Below are 16,646 nucleotides of genomic sequence, written 5' to 3'. Positions count from 1 at the left end.
TCTCAGACTGATATGCCTGTCACCATGCACCTGTGTTTGTCCCAGATCCAAAACACTGAAGGCGCCATATCTCCCCATGCCTTCTCCACAGACTTCTTTCTGTACACACCTCTGAAACCAATAAATTAAAAAACCCCAACACAACACAAAAAAAACCCCAACCCAAAAAGACCCACAAAAATCAGCCAGGAAGGGAGAAGTACATTTCCTCCTTTCTTAAAGCCAATATTATTACTACAGTGGCCCTGGAGATGGAGACCCTAGGAGCACATGTAACAACAAATGGTAATTTTTTTTTAACTGGGGAGAAAACAAACAAACAAAATGAAGTGCAGCTGCCATCCAGCTGTCTTAAAGAACTGCCCAAAGTTTGCACAAATGAGAATGCTTTGAAGGGAAGACTTCCTTATGAATTTATTTAGCTTTTGCAGAGAGTGCCCCTGCTCTTTTCCAAACGCTCTGAGGTAGGTCATGGTGAAACAAGCAAATGATGATTCTATCCATGTCATGAGCTTTTCCATCAGTTCTGAGACTAGAAATTGAGCAGACCTAGTTCCTAAAACTCTTGTCCTTCTCTACAGGATACTGTGTAAATGACTCCTTTAATCAAAGCTCTAGGTAGCCTATTTGTTCCCAAATGGAAAGAGCCTGACATCAGTTAACAGATAAGGCTGTCCATGAGAGTTGTAGAAACTGAGAAGACAGAGGGAATGACTGACTGCTTTGGTTGTAGCTGTAACTTGCAGTAAAGTATTTCACAGAATCCCAGAATCATTGAGGTTGGAAGGGACCTCTCAAAATCATGAGAGCTCCACAGAGCTCACATCATAGAAAACTCAACCAAAGTGTTTACAGAGTCACAATTCCAGAAGTTCCTGTATGGTCACCCATCCAACAGAGACATGTGCAGGTAGAAGTTTTCACAGGAGCTGGGCAAAAGTACAGTTCTTCAAAAAGATAGTAGATATTACAGGAAACAGGTGACTGCCAACTCTACCTAGTAAGTCATGCTTCTTTCAGTAGAGACTCACATGCAGCAGAAGGTCCATGAAGTCTTCAAGGTTTTAAATTGATACTTTGTCCTGGTTTTGGATGGGATAGAGTTAATTTTCTTCCTAGTAGCTGGTGTAGTGCTGTGTTTTGGATTTAGTATGAGAATAATGCTGATAACACAATGAGGTTTTAATTGTTGCTAAGTACTGCTTATACTATGTCAAGGACTTCTGAGCTTCCCATGCTCTGCCAGGTGCACAAGAAGCTGGGAGGGGGCACAGGTGACCCAAACCGGTGAAAGGGCTATTCCATACCATATGATGTCATGCTCAGTATATAAACTGGGGGCAGCTGGCTCGGGGGCAGCAATTGCTGCTTGGGGATGGGCTGGGCATTGGTCAGTGGGTGGTGAGCAATTGCATTGTGCATCACTTGTTTTGTATATTCTTTTATCATTATTGTTATTATTATTTTCTCTTCCTTTCCTGTCTTATTAAACTGTCTTTCTCTCAACACACAGGTTTTACTTTTTTTTTCCAATTGTTTCCCCCATCCCACCGGAGTGGGGGGAGGGTGAGCGAGTGGCTGCATGGTGCCTAGCTGCTGACTGGGGTTAAACCATAACAGTCCTTTTTGGCACCCAACATGGGGCTTGAAGTGTTGAGATAATGATAGATCTGACCAGAGCATGTTATAAGCATTCATTATATTAGGTTAATAGTCGCTGGTCACAATGTTGATTTACTTGCTCTCAGAGTTGTTGTATTTGTTCTCAGAGTTGAGTTATGTAACAGCTTACTTGCCATATATACTGTTTATTTGTATTTATGTGTTGTTTATCACATCTGGGAGGTGGATTAAGGTTATCGCTTTGCTGTACTGTGTAACACTGGCTTATGGTATGATAAAATTATTGGCCATGAGATCAATCTGGTACTTATACTCAGCATTGCCATTATCTCTGTACTTTGGGACCCATCTACTGGAAATTATTAATAATTACACTTTTTAGTTCTTCTCCTCAGAGATCCAGCCTATGGGGATATCTTCCTCCATCTTCTCCTTCTCCTCCAGGCTAATTACAACAGCTGTTGAGAATTTTGAATATCTTTGGCATGTTCAAACCAGCATGATCGTGGACTGGCCAGAAGGCAAAGATTTCAGAATATTGCCAGAAGAGGAGGTGACACATGCTGAAGAGGCCCCACTGTATAATAAACTGCCAGAAAATGAAAAGCAATATGCCCAGTTCCCTGATGGGTCCTGTCGTATTGTAGGAGGTGGAAAGCTGCTGTATGGAGTCCTGTACGACAAGATGCAGAAACTGCTGAAGGAGAAGGTGAATCCAGTTGTCTTGCATAGGTGGAAGCCTTCCAGCTGGCTTTGGATATTGCTGAATGAGAAAAACGGCCAGTACTTTATACTGACTCATGGATGGTGGCAAATGCCCTGTGGTGGTGGTTGCAGCAATGGAAGCAGAGCAACTGGTGGCGCAGAGGCCAATCCATCTGGCCGGCTGCATTGTGGCAAAATATTGCTGCCCAGGTAGAGAACATGGTTGTAAAAGCATGTCACGTAGATGCTGACGTACCCAAGAGTCAGGCCACTGAAGAACATCAAAACAATGAGCAGGTGGATCAGGCTGCTAAGATTGAAGTGGCTCAGGTGGATCTGGACTGGCAACATAAGGGTGAATTATTTATAGCTTGGTGGGCCCATGACACCTCAGGCCATCAAGGAAGACATGCAACATATAAACAGGCTCATGTTCAAGGGGTGGACTTGACCATGGACCCTATTGCACAGGTTATCCATGAATGAGAAACATGGGTTGCGATCAAACAAGCCAAGTGGTTCAAACCTCTCTGGTGTAGTGAACGATAGCTGAAATATAAATATGGGGAGGCCTGGCAGATTGATTATATCACACTCCCACAAACCCACCAAGGCAAGCGACATGTGCTTATAATAGTGGAAGCAACCACCGGATGGCTGGAAACATATCCCGTGCCCCATGCCACTGCCCAGGACACCCTCCTGGCACCCCAGAAAGAATTGAGTCAGACAATGGGACTAATTTCTGAAACAACCTCATAGACACCTGGGCCAAAGAGCATGGCATTGGGTGGGGATATCACATTCCCTATGTGCACCAGCCTCTGGGAAAACTGAATGATACAATGGACTGTTACTACACTATTATATTTGTGGGATTGCTTTTGTTCAAGGACCTGGATGCACTTGGTGGGTGATGCGGGAGGATGGGGAAGTCTGATGTGTACCTCAAGGGGATTTGATTCTGGGTGAAAATAGCAAATGAACTGTATTGTATGATGTTAATTGCTATATAATACTGTATGTCATCACTTCTATGGTTGCTATATGCCATATCAATGGTATTACAGTAAGAATCACCCAGATTAATGAAGAATGAGCTTCAAGGAAACTGAGCAAAGTGCAGTGGTGATGGAACCAGAATTGGCTTCAGCATGCAACAAGCCAACACCACACACAATCTCTCCTGCCCTGAAAGAATCTTATGACAGATGAAGCCCAAAGTCATGGACTAAACGAACTCAACAAACGTTTTAGAGGCATGGCCTGTAGACTAAGGGAATGATATGTGTGTGTATATATCAAAAGACAGGGAAAGTGGTGCTGATTAATTGGATTGTATTGGAAAGTGTGGGACCTGGGCATGATGTACATGGTATAGAATAAAAGGTGGATACTGTCCTGGTTTTGTCTGGGATAGGTTAAACCACAACATACCTGCAGCTACAAGAATCATAGAATCATCGAATGTTTTGGGTGGGGGAATGGTTTAGGTTGTGAGGGACCTTTAAAGGCCATCTAGCCCAACCCCTTACAATAAGCAGGGACATCTTCAACCAGATCAGGTTGCTCAGAGCCTCATCCAACCTGACCTTGAATGTTTCCAGGAATGGAGCACCTACTGCCTCTCTGGGCAACTAGTGCCAGTATTTCACCACCCTCATGGTAAAAAATTTCTTCCTTATATCTAGTCTGAATCTATCCCCTTTGAGTTTAAAACCATTACCCCTTGTCCTATTGCAACAGGTCCTACTCAAAAGTCTGTCCCCATCTTTCCTATAGGCCCTCTTTAAGTACTAAAAGGCCGCAATAAGGTCTCCCCACAGCCTTCTCTTCCCCAGGCTGAACAACCTCAACTCCCTCAGCCTGTCCTCATAGGAGAGGTGCTCCAGCCTTTGGATCATTTTTGTGGCCCTCCTCTGGACCTGCTCCAACAGGTCCATGTCCTTCTTGTGCTGAGGGCTCCAGAGCTGGACACAGTATTCCAGATGAGGTCTCACCAGAGCAGAGTAGAGGGGCAGAATCATCCCCTTTGACCTGCTGGCCGCACTTCTTTTGATGCAGCCCAAGATTCGGTTGACTTTCTGGGCTGCAAGCACACACTCCTGGCTCATGTCCAGCTTTTCATGCCCCAGTACCCCCAAGTCCTTCTCCACAGGGCTGCTCTCAACCCCTTTGTCCCCCAGCCTGTATTGATATCGGGGGTTGCCTTGACCCAGGTGCAGGACCTTGTATTTGGCCTTGTTGAACCTCATGAGGTTCACATGGGCCCACTTCTCAAGCTTGTCCAGGTCCCTCTGGGATGGCATCATGTCCTTCAGGTGTGTCAACTGCACCCCTCAGCTTGGTGTCATCTGCAAACCTGCTGAGGGTGCACTCGATCTCACTGTCTGTGTCATTGATGAAGATGTTAAACAGCACTGGTCCCAGTACAGACCCCTGAGGGACACCACTCATCACTGATCTCCATCTGGACATTGAGCCATTGATCACTACCCTCTGGATGCAACCACCCAGCCAATTTCTTATCCACCAAATAATCCATCCATCAAATCCATCTCTCTCCAATTTAGAGAGAAAGCTATACAAGGAACCTATACCTTGCTCCTATATGGAAGTTTTTACATAATGTTCCAAGAACACCATTTCTGGGATTGACAGAGCTCAGCCCAAAATGAAAATACCGTATGTGGAACAGTGCTGAACAGCCATATCCTCACAATGATTTGCATCCAACATACACTCATTCTGGTACAGGGGAAGAGCTTCTTGATTTATAGAAGCTCTTGAATTATGGCAGAACTGGCAGTTAGGAATGGGGCTGGACTGAAAACCTTGTTACCTCATGTATTGATTTGGCAACTAACCAAAGATGGAAGGAGAGGGAAGTGGACCTTGGACCTCACCTCTGGACCTTGTGGTGGTGTCTAGGACCCTTATTCTCATGAGGCAGCATTCCAGGTTCATGCCCATCACAGAGAAGAGAAAAGGGAGGCTGCTTGCTCTAGAACCAGTTTCATCCCAAGCCTGCTTTACTCCCAGGGAAGCTGATGCATCTGGTGCACAAAAATGACAAAAATAAGTAACTCTTCTAAATGACTGATAAACCTCTGGATTGATTATGGTGCCCATTTTCTTTTGCAGCTGCTATAGAAAGAAGTGAAATATCAAGTCCACAATCCAGCTGTGAGAAGGCAACACTTAAGACATTCCAGCATAATGGAGACAAAAATGTATAAAGTCCAATCTCTTACTGAGTTTACTGAGATTTTTGCTATCAGTGGGATTCAGAACTAAGTTCACTAGTATTTCAGGAATAAGCCAGAAAACTGAGAAAAAATGTCCATTTTTCATTGAAGTTGAAATATGCAAAGTTATTGAACTGTATTCAGATGCCTGAGAGACTAGATTTCTTATATGCAGTGGCATTTTGAATGACCACAAAAAATGCTCCTTTCATCCAGTAATGGACATTCATGCCATCTTTATGAACCAGAGATTGTCACATCCATATCAGAACATGGACTCTGTGCCTAAAATTTAATTGGAATGTTTTGCAGGCACCTCACTGGGGATGAGCCAGTAAAAGAAATAAATTGGTCTCTCAACCAAAGATCCCTTTCTTAAGTTTTAGTCAATACCACCTAGAAGGTGGGTGGTAATGTGTGGTTCCAAATCTCAGTAGCCAGTTATGTGCAAAGGTAAAGAAAACATCGAAAGCAGGCTGAAAAACACAGCAATTCACTATTGTATTTGGTCACTGGATCATATTTTACTTAAATGCACATAAAATGTTTCAGATTCTGAAGTTTAAAAAAATACTGCAGGAATCCCATTACTTTTTTTTTTTTTCATAATAAGCCTGTATAAGTGCCACTTAACTAATTTTGCAACAATTTACCTACTGACCTCTCTCCATGTTTTCTTCCATGCTGCCTGGAATGCCCTTGAGAGACACACTTCTCTCTGCAAAATTTACCTGTGCTTTGAAGACTGAAAAAAGCACAGCTGCATAGTATGCACTTATTTATATGCATTACTACAGGAAGAGTAGAAGGAGACAGCTTTAAGTAACTCATGTATCCAGTTCTGCTGATAGCTGACTATTGGTTAGTCTTATTCTCTCTTTCTTTGATAATGGTAGCTATGTTCTGTCCTGTGCCATGGCTCTATTCAGCTAACTTAATTTAAATTGGTCTGAATGTGATAAAGAGGAAATTGCTGTGTTCCTAACAAAATCAGCTTCTATATCTATTTGTGAAAGTGAGCTGCAAGCTGAGTTTAACATTCATCTTGACTTTTGGTGTCACTACACTTTAAATACCTTGCAGTACAGATCTAGCCTTTATAAAACCTTACATATTGTCAGGGACTTATTTATTATCACGGAGAGGGTAGCAACAACTGGAGAAAAAGAAACATACAGGGGATATCCCAGGCAATTTCACATGAGAGTCTTTGAAGAAAGAGACATGTTTCTTGACATGTTTCATGTCAACATACAATAGAAAACTCATCTCAAATACTGTGTGCCATTCTCATCCCTCATGTCTGATACAGATGAACTGAAGCCAGAAGAGCTTCAGTGAAGAGCTAACAGAAGGATCCAAAAGGAAACATGGGAAATGGAGGTTTTGTTTTGCTAAGTCTGAAAGGAGATAGTATTGCTCTGTGCAAACACACGGATAGACATCAGTGGCTGAGAAAAGGTGTTTAAACTGAAGGACAACTTTTGCAGTATTTATATAATGACATATCAGAAGAATGAGCTGGTAAGAACCAGATTCATTTAGTGAATGACTAAATCTAAACACTCCTCTTTAAAAGAGGTTTTGAAAGAGCCTTTCAGAAGAAAGAATCAGGCAAAACAATGTAATTAGTTTCCAGATAGGGTTTGGTTACATGTTGTTTTCTGTCTTTCCCTATCATAGCTAGGGAACTAGACTTCATGGTCCCTTCCTGCATTGTCTTCCTACACAACATGATTCCCCCATGTAAAACCTTGGAATAGATTTAACATTCTCAGATGGGTTCAAATATTGATTTGATATTACAAGTTGGAACTTGTGAAAATTTTCTTTCCATATTTTAATTCACAGTATCTCTCTGTTATTTTAATTACCAGAAGATATTCTTTCCTCTGGATCTACCATAATCATTCCCCCCTTTCCATATATGTTAATGATATACACAAAATTATTCTCTGTCTTCATATAAAGCCAAATAAAGAGTACAGGAAGAGATCAGGAGACTATTGAGACAAGTCCAGCAACCTGATAAGTCTTCTCTAAAGACTGTTTCCATCTGCCAAGGTAGACACCTTAATCCCATAAGCTCATGCAAAAGTCTTCAACCCAAATCGGATCTCTGGCCCACACTAGTCTCTCCATTGAGATTCCAAGATCAATTAAAATCCTATATCTTAGTTTTAAAATGAATGCTTCACTTCCAGTTCCCAGTGAAAATACAGATCCTAGCAGAAACTTGGCCCTACCTCTCTGTGTTTTATTCTCACAAACACTGTGTTGCCAGTTCCCAGTAGTACTATGCTTGTATAACAGACTTCTCTCCAGAGAGTGTATTTGGCAATGACTAGTTCACCTATGACTGATAGACACAGGTATGATACAAATTGCCTAATGCCGTTGTTGTGTAGCTGAGAGCTTGTGTCCCTTTGTGACCTAAATTGCAACACTGGGATCAAGGTAGAAATGAGATCCTGAAAATTAGTTTACTTTTAGTGCTTTTCTTCACTAGATACAGTTTTCAAAAGCATGTCCCTTGATTGCTTAGAATAGCCTTCTAGTTGCAGAATTTAAACTTTAGAAGAAACTATTATGATCAGGTGCTCTGACATTTGTGTAGCACAAAACATAGAGCTTCACTTACTAACTCTTGCCCTCAGACCTTGATTTGTGGTGGAGCTAGAGCATTTGTTCCAGGGATAACTCCTATCTCTGTTTCAGGAGTCAGGAATTCAGAATATCACAGTTAGTTATATATAACAGTGAAAATAAGACCCAACCACTGCATCTTGCCATGCCCATATTGGTGTTTACTTTGTGAAGACTTGCTTTGCTTCTGAAATTCCTTTGTGAGTTGTGTACTTTGCAAAGAGCTGTAGAGCAGTAACTTCATTTCTTTCACATAGCACCACTCGCATTTTCCTATTTTACTAATAAGGACTGTAAGAAAAGTAAATTAGAATAAATTTAAGGAGTACGCTTCATTTGGGAAGAGATGGACAAGATGACAGCTTGTTTTGGCTTTTTACCTGCATGGATTTTATTACCTCCTTCTATTTAGTTCTGAAACTAGATAGAACTTTCCTTCACACACCTTTGGTGAGTTACTGGATATATTACAATATCTCAGAGTCTTTGGCCATTTCCCAGAAAATCTAGAGGTTGAAGGAGATTTAATAGGGTAAATTAGCATGACTTCTACATGACACAATGTGGATGACCACTCCAGTGGAGCAATGAGGAAGCAGAGGTTCACAACTACTGGCAAGCTAACTGGAATGGACATTTAAACACTTCTGCACACGTGTATCTCAAAATACAGTCCTATGTGATACGATTTTTCTCACAGCATTAAGCATCACAAAGCCATTGGGAGGAAATGTACTAGTTCAACTGCAAGAAAAAAAATGTTTAATACATAGAAACTGACCTCCAAGAAAAAAAAAAAAAAAAGTGACAGGGCCAGCTAAGCATGTGCAAAAATGTTCACAGGACAAGCTGTGAAGTTAGGCAAAGACATGCCTTCTGGGCAGTTCAAAAAAGACATCCCTCTTGGGAACATCTATAATAGAAATCTGGAATCTGCCAGATCCATGGACTACAGTATCTAGACTTCACGAGTGAAAATAACAGATACATCAAGAAAAAAGGGATCTTATCCCCTTTCCCTGAAAGCCTCCCCTGGGTTAGGTAGATGATTGGATATTTTTTGTAATAGTTAAAAAGAAGAAGCTCTGACCCTTATGGAATCTGTTAGTTCCCTGCAGCACAAAATGTAGGCTTTATTTTACAAAACTGAGGGCACTTGTGTCAGGGATGACAAGCCAAGTGGAATTCATTTGCAGAAACAGGATTCAAAAGTGGGCATTAATCCAGAAGAAGGAAGAGTTCCCAATGGGAACATTTGCAACCTGATGCTTTTACACATAAGAAAAATTAATCCAGCTACCAGTAAATCCACTACCAGTTCTCAGCTTTGAGGAGGAGAAAAAAATATCTTCCTCTCCAAACACTTCCCCTAGAGATCCAAGAAAAGCATGTGGGAAATGCACAGAAACACCAACATGCCTCATCAACACCGTTCCCTCAAACCTCAGCTCTCACACTAATGTGAACAATTTCAAAGCACTTTGAAGGTTTTTATACAGATTACTAACATAAGGGTTATGCATAGCACAGGCAAGTCTGAAAAAAGTGCTACAAATTACCTGGTGCTTTATTTGCTGCTGGTGCTACCAGGACTGTGACTCTCTTAAAACAATGGACAGCTCGACCTAAGGACACCATTAGCCACTATTTTATGAATTTACCTAACTGCGGAGTAGAAACTCGTAGGGCTTTCTTTTGTTATACTGGGCTGTACAAGGGAACTTAAAGTGGATTGGCACCTTGCTGTTGATCACACAGGTCACATTCACATCCCCAGCTGACAAAGTCAAAACAGAGTTGTATGGCATGTACAAGGAGTGTAAGATGCAAATGTGCACTGACAAATCCAGAAAGACAAATCTTCCATACTTTTGCCCAGACTGCATAGATGAGGAGGCCTAGCACTGCTTTTGCCTGTGACTAAGCTCAGCCGGTTTAATCGAGGGAAGGAAGTGCTACTCACACCAGTGTGGCTGTGGGCAGTGTATTCAGTCCTTTGGTTGCCATGAATATCAAACTCAGCAAAAATATCTGATGAAAAATCATTAACTCTGAAGAGTGAGGGAGAATAGCTAACACAGTCACTGCTGAACCAAGATACAGAGTCTACTAACTGGGAAAAATTTGCAAGTATAGACTCTCAACAAAATTGAGTAGCTGAAGTGATGCCGTGAAATATGTACATGTAAGCCAATTTAACAAACTTTTCAGAATAATACATTCACATACCAAATAAAACAGTCCTTTCCAGCATAGTCAGCTTATATGATACAAACTGACCTTTTGAGTATTTTTGTAATCACAAGAGGCAGGAAAAAAGTGGAGGATTTATTTCATTTTAAATAATGGTATGGTTACATAATTATTTAATTTTATTATTTCTGCATTAAAAGGATACTTTTCAATAATAAATGAATGTTATGCTTTGCCTTGGTGTCTATATTATTGTTTTACAATGAGCTCTACAAACTGTAATATCTGGGAGCACTTCAGGGCTTCACTTGGGAAGTCTTAACACTGTTTGAAGGAATATTCTGTGTTGCTGGCAACAGTGGCTTCAAAGGACAAAGATGGGTTAGTTAGAGCCAGTGGATTCAATTCCCATGGTTATGAATCCACAGTTAATGATGGGACAAAGATATTCTGCAGTATGTTCCAATAAGGAAAATCTTGGCTTTGATGTAATTCTAGGTAAAGCAAACTGCAGGGAAAAAGGTTTTCTATGAAAAGCTCCCTGCCTCCAGCTTCTTGGAAAACCTAGCACAAAATGCCTTCTGGTCTTATGGGGAGTGAAGCAGGGCTTGCAAAATGGAGTTAACAATGCATCAAGGAAGGCTTGAAGAGTCTCCATGTCAATAAAGTGGTACTAGCTATTACTGGCCACATGGCTGTGTGAAAAGTCATCTACTAGCACTTCACTGATGGAAAAGAAATGGAAGGTTAGGTTGCACTTTTAGAAGAAAAAAAATACAGTTATTGGTATATTTACATCTGGAATCACCACTCAAGGTCACTTTTAAAGACAATCTACAAAGCAGAAACTTTACAAAAATAAATCTTATTCTAAAAAAGAAGAAAAAAAGGAAGAGGGAGTTCTACCTGGTTTTTACATGAGGAAATCTACTGAATTTTTACTGGAACACTACGGATGGCTGGAGAACAGGTGGGATTATCACCACCATAGCATATAAGTAAAACCTAATCAACAGAGAGGGGAACTGGTTTATTATTTGGACAGTTTAATGCTTTGAGTTATTTTTGTTAGCACCTACTTAACTCAAACACTGAGAGACACCTGGGAGAAATATCTAATCCATTTTGCATTTCAATGGAGGACTGAGAAAGCTCCTAATATGCATATGGGACTTCCAAAGAGCCTCTTAGGGAAAACAGGAGAGATCAAATTTAATATAGCTGATACTTTTAAAAGGAAAAGCATCCATGACTACAACATCCTAAAGAAGTATAAAAGACCTCACAGCTGCTTCTTCCTTTTTTTCAGTACTTTGGCAGGAGTATTTGTAATGCAGGAGGAGCCAAAGTCCTCTAACATTATCTCATAGGATAAGGACAGAGCAGACTGCTACACCATCACACCTACACACCAACAACTTCACTACTTCATTTTGCCATGACAAGACTTAAGTTTCATAAAAGTGGAAGAGCTCACCCTAACTAACCCAGTAGCTGGAGGTTGTCAACCAGTTAGATTTCCCCTAACAGTTCCTAAACTGGCATGAGCATTTTGGTAGTAGGTTCAGTCACAAACACACTAGACAATAATTTTTGCAGGGCCAGGGTCAGGACATGGCTGACAGCAGAGAGGAAAGAGGGGGAAGCAGGATGATGAAGATAGGGCAGTACTGTGACTGTTACCATTTTGCTCTTCAGAGTTTGAACACTGCAACTTTGCATGAATAAGCTCTACAGTGAGTTTTATTGGCACTGCAGATGTCTTAGGCCAAGAGTTCAGAGTACCTAATAGAAAACTTGGATAATCAGAATCAAGTGTTCAAAACAATCCTGACACCAAACCAAACACAGAGATTTATTTACCAGTTACCTCAACAAGACTGCCAAGCAAGTGGCTTTTTTCCCCCTAAGCACCCAAGCTGTTTTGGTAACAGAGATGGGCCAGCTTCTCTTGTTATTCATGTCCAATTTACAGGAAGCCTGGTGCCTACCAACATCCAGTTTTCTCAGCCTTCATTTTATATCAAGATCCTTGAATTAACCCCAGAAAGGGCCTTTTTTTTTTTTTTTTTAGCTGTAGAGCATTTCTGTTTCCTTTGTCAGAGAAAGAGCATTTCCCAATCAATGTCCATTAAGGTAAATATGCCAGCTAGCACTGGCAGCTGTCACACTTCCTGGATTTTTCACTTCGGATTCAAAGTTTGAAAATACTTAGTAAAAGATATTTAACAGTCTTACCATGTCTTAAGAACCTTCCATGATTTACCTTTCACAAAGAGGTCATATGGATAAATGCATTGGCACAAAACCAAAACATACATGCACTCAGAAAGCCTGCATCTTTAAGAGAAGTTTCCAGCAGACCTGACAATAGAGTCTTCATACCTTTTGTATTCTAGTGGGATTTTGATGTTTCTTCCCTCACATGTTACTTCCTTGTAATCTGATCCTGCTTTCGAACTGCTACGATCTTATCAATTTTGTTACACAGATACCATGAGTAGTTGCTAATACCAGAATCTCATTATGCTGTAAGACAAGAATGATCCCGAATAGCTGACTGTCTCAGTACATTGGCTTATCATTAACATCAATATCTCTAAAATCATAATTAGGCCTTGCCTTTCTTACCAGCATTCACCTTCCTGAAATCCTATGCCTTTATAAGGTCTTTGCCACTGATTTTACCCAGCATGTATGCAAGGCAGGGAATGGGACAGAGGAGCTTTGCATTTTGTCAGTACACATTCTTGCTCTTTGAAGTTTAAAACACATCAAGTTTATCAAACAGCTATAGATGAACAGTGAACAAGGAGGGATATGTTCTAAAACAGGCTGTGAATATATCTCTGGGTGGGATAGCATTGGGACACGCCATCTGTGGAGTAAAAACACTATCCCATCCTAGAGCATTCTGAAAATAAATAAACTAATGATGCTTGTCCAAGAAGAACCTATGAGGAAAATCATAATTACATCTTCAGAGAACAGTGTTCCAGAAGATGGCAAATGAGGACAAAGCAAGGTACTGAGTAGCACTAAGATTATCCTCTGCATAATAGAAGAGGCAGGGTCCTCATGAAAGAAAAAAACCCAAAACACTGCCTGATCACATATGTAAAGGCTGTCTCACAATTAATACCCACAAGAGTACCAGCCTCAGGTTTCATAGCCTTTTCTAATTCCACCATTGCCTGCCTAACAGTGTCTGACTTTGCAACTTTACTGATACCTCTTACTGGAGGTACGTGTGTGAGCCAGCTAAGTGACTGGTAATGCTCACAATGGCAAGGTGAAGGAGAATAGCAGGGAACTTGAATTTCCTTTTTCAGCAGTTCTAGTGTTTGAGACAGACCACTTTAATCAGTTTTTCAATTTGACTGCATTTTACATTCACAGACATTTTTACTGATGGTCCAGCAGAAGGAAAATATGCAATAGAGTAATATGGGGAGATCCCGAGACTCCCTCCATACAGAATTGACTGTGAAACTCCCACTGAGCAGCAACAGAAGAACTAGTTTCTAATTCAATTGTGTTTATTTCCTGGTTTTCACCATCCAGTTTCTTTGCTACTACATTCATATGACTGCCATTTACCAAATGCCAGAAACGTGCCTTTATGAATCTATGGGGAAAGTAATAATTAAGTCCTCAGATCTAAATTTTGTCCATAGTCATTTTAATATTTCTATCCACAATGACCTAGAGTCTTTCAACTGACTCACCCCTGTCTACAAGGAGGTTCTTCTCTACACCACAGCTTTTAAGAGTCCTAGACCTTTCCTGAAGGAGCCATAAGAAGCAGCTATATCTTTCTTCTTAAATAATTAACCCAGGCTCAGGCTTCTCTTTCATGATGTAGCTTGAAGAGAAAACAGTATAGGTGAGTAAGCAGAAAAGCATGTGGCTAGAATTGTTACAGCAAGAATGCTTGGGTAAGCCATTATCCTGGGATGAAGGGGATGTGGAGCTGAAGCCCAGCAAGAAGAGGGTGGATTGAACGTGGTCCTCTTCCACTCTCTTCCCCAGAATGTAACCTCTGAATTACTGCATAAGGAGTACTTCACCACTCTGGGAGAAAGAGGCTGATGCATTTTGTGGAGCTGAAATCTGCAAACATGCTCTGAGAATGGCTGCATGACCAGGAAGGAGATAAACACCATCTGATGCACTTCCAAGGAAACAGAGATGTAGGTATTGGGAGGTTTAATGTTAGTATCTTTGGCTTCTACAGATTTTAGGCACCTACAGGATTAGGCAACAGCTGAATAGGGATTTTGAGGCTCTAACTGTTGGGTTTAGTCACCTAAATCCCACATCAGCATCTAAGGCCTTCTGTGGATCTAGGCCTTGGTCCAATAGCATCTATTGCTGGGAAACAGAGCAATGTCCTTTGTTAATAATAAGTGAGAAGAATTATTGCAAAGCAAAAATACATTTTTTTACCCTACACAGGATGCAAAGAGAAACAAATGTATTTTCGAATATAGGCAAATAGGGATTAATCTCAATCTTTAGATCATCTAAAGTGCATAGCTTGCTATTTTCTCAGGCCAACTAAAACAGAATGGAGAACTCCTCCAATCAGTTTCGCAATCAGGTTAACAGAATAGTCTTTATTCTTCACATTAGCAAAGTTCTTACAACCCCTGTTAAAGCTACTTTGTTGTTTCTTCAATTTTGTATGAGTCAGGAACACAAAAAAATCAGTTTTTAAATAAAACTCAGAAACTAGTAAAAACAAAACAAGTCCAGAGGGCAAAGCACTCATAAAACAACCAGACAGAACAAACAGGTAGAATTATTTTTTGCATAAAGTAAGCCAGCTTGAAAGCTCTCAAAACTTTGCAACATAGTTTGGAGACATTCCCCTTAAATTAATTTTTGGTAAAATAAAGTAGAGGAGAAACAGACAAGCATCTTAATATGACCGCTATCATTGTATTTATCCTAAGTTTCATGTGTTCTTTTTAGAAGAGTCCTCTGCCCCATACTGTTTACCAATACCTGAACAATTAAAAGAATTGTGCAAATTTAATATAGGTAGAGGGCCAAATAGATGATGTATATTGCAGCTAACCCTTCTTTTAGCTTTTCCTGGAGTTCCCCAGCCCCCAAGACCTGACTGATTAAATAACCATTTCCAGCGCATTTGGAAATGTGTTCATCAGATCTCACCCTACAATAGTTTCTTTGCAGGGAGTGATGACCTGGGATTTAGAAGTAATTCAGCACTCAGTTGCATTTTGAAAATGAGACCATTGTGTTTAGGCGCCTAAAAAAAAATTTATTTTTTTACTTAAGCAGGAACCTTTTAAAAAATCTGAGATGGGATATCATAAAGGGATTCTAGAAAGAGATGCCCCCCTAAAACTAAATAAGCCTGTCAGGACAAGGGACATTACCCCAGACAGCTGAAGTTCAATGAGATGAATCCCTTTCGTTTGCCTCTGGTTTCAATGAACAGAGGCTACAAAAGTTGTGGAGTTTTTCCTATCCTCCTCTGAATGACAGAAATGACCAAATCTTCTAAAATACTTTTTTCAGAAGTTTCTTCAGACCCCTCTTGTTTCTGAGGAAAGGATCTTTTTCACAGTTTAAAAGTGATCAAATTTCTCAAAAAGAATTGCAATTTCAAAATAGAACTGTCTCTTAGGAAATAAATTGCTTCTGTATATACTTCTATTTTTTCTTCTGAAGAAATGCATTTATTGCATGAATAGAGGAAGAGGAGCACAGACTCTTTCCGTGAACAGCACACCAGAGCTAATACTCATCGCCTGCATTTGAAACATTTTGGTGAATCATTTCTTTCAGATGGCCTTTTCTGAGAACTTCCTCAGTAAATCTGCCCTGAAGATCTTTCTTCAGTTTAACATACTTCAGATAAAATAGAAAAAAGGAATGATGGATTAGTCAAATGACATGAATTGTTTAAATAAAACTTTGCAGGAAATTTTCTTGTAAAGAGTCAGGCTAGCTAATAAACTTCATGGACTTTGTTCTGCCTCACTTGCCCTACCCAGAACTCCCTCTCCCCAAACTATACTGTGGTCTTTGTTTCTCTGTGGCTAAAATGCACCTTTCATCTGAGAAAACCAAAAAGATTTTCTGGAAATGGTGGATGTACATATTTGTGAGTATATTCCTAATATTTGCCCCCAGGTACTTGCCAAGTCTGTTAATTGGTCAAATAGTGCCTTTTGCTTTTTCTGGAATTTGAAAATA

The sequence above is a fragment of the Pelecanus crispus genome, chromosome Z (genome assembly GCF_030463565.1).
Source record: "Pelecanus crispus isolate bPelCri1 chromosome Z, bPelCri1.pri, whole genome shotgun sequence".
Lineage (NCBI taxonomy): Eukaryota > Metazoa > Chordata > Aves > Pelecaniformes > Pelecanidae > Pelecanus > Pelecanus crispus.
Note: the sequence above shows the minus strand (reverse complement) of the source record.